The 1,256-nt window shown below is 35.6% G+C and overlaps 1 long non-coding RNA gene across 1 annotated transcript in view; it reads right to left on the bottom strand.

Moving 5' to 3' along the window:
- Positions 1-230: 230 nt before the first annotated feature.
- Positions 231-1,256, bottom strand: part of LOC104406587 — a 1,600-nt gene continuing 574 nt past the window's right edge. The window contains exon 2 of the long non-coding RNA XR_719921.1: positions 231-1,059. This is a non-coding gene — a long non-coding RNA (uncharacterized LOC104406587). The remainder of the gene's footprint in view (positions 1,060-1,256) is intronic.

The raw sequence follows: 1,256 nt of genomic DNA, 5'->3' as shown, positions 1-1,256 counted from the left end.
ACACAAATTAACAAGATCTGGGCCATTACTACTGGGAACTGAATCATCCATAGGGGTGGGAGAGAGGCAATACTCCCAGGGATTAACTGCTTTTGTATGTTTCAGAACACTTTGTCAATAGCATCCCCTGTGTAATAAATTCCTTTTCCAATTCCTTTCACACTGTTTACAGGCAGATCACTTGGAAGCTGGGAATATACACTCAAATGACTTTCAAGTTACAAGAATTATTATTCACTTCAGGTAATTTTATTCTTTATATTCTCTACATATTTTAATTTTTACTCAGTAAAGTCATAACAGAATGTGTAAGTATTTAAAAAAAAAAATTAATCAAAACCACAACACAAATCAAAGCAAGCAAGCAGTTGGTCCCCAAAGAATAAAGCAAGCAATCAGTTCAATAAACACACTTCATTTATTTTGTATAAAAAGGGTTAAGTTTACAACTAAACTTTTATAAAAAGTTTAGCATGATTAAGTACATCATTACACTTTTTGCAGAAATGTGTATTTCTGCCACTATACAAGAAAACTCTAATTAAAGAGTTCACAAGGTTTCACTCATATATATATATTTATATATAAATATATACACAGCATTCAGTCCTAGGTTTGTGTCAAAAAGGTAATTTCTGACCACGGACTTCCCTAAAAAAACTGAACACTGGATCCTTCTGGTACTCACGCTCCACCTTTGGAAAAAAAGGCAAAGTCTGCTTTAAAATGGGCAACTCCTTGTGAGATTTCCGTTTCGCTCCCCACGTTGGGAATAGTATATAAAGGAAGCCTTCCAACTAGGGAAAGGGTATTCAAGAGTCTCTTCATAAATAACTAGGTTCAGTCCAAGTTGAAGAATGGGGTGGGGATAAAGATCTTGATTATTTTTTTCTTCTTCATTAACTTTAAAAGGTCCTTTTAGTTGAATGTGGATTTTCCCCTCCAGATACAGCTGAAAAATAAATTCAGCACCTCAAAAAAAATCCTGTAGACATTTTCTTGTGCAAAAAAAAAAAAAAAAAAAAAAAAGGAAAGAAAAAAATCTCATCAGTGGAACACCTGCAAGAGATTGAAAAGAGGCATATTTAGGAGAACGCTAACAGGGCAGAGATCCGGACAGACTGGCGCCAGAGAGGAAGCCACAGTTTGAACATTTAACCAAACACTCAGAGATTGGGCAAACGCTGGCGTCCAGATGCAACACATACACGCTCACACACTCGCTCTCAAGAGCGCAAATTGAACATTAAAATAAC

Source organism: Nestor notabilis, unplaced genomic scaffold (assembly GCF_000696875.1).
Source record: "Nestor notabilis isolate BGI_N333 unplaced genomic scaffold, ASM69687v1 scaffold21325, whole genome shotgun sequence".
NCBI classification, from domain to species: domain Eukaryota; kingdom Metazoa; phylum Chordata; class Aves; order Psittaciformes; family Psittacidae; genus Nestor; species Nestor notabilis.
The sequence above is the reverse complement of the archived record's forward strand: the minus strand, read 5'-3'. Positions and strand labels throughout refer to the sequence as shown.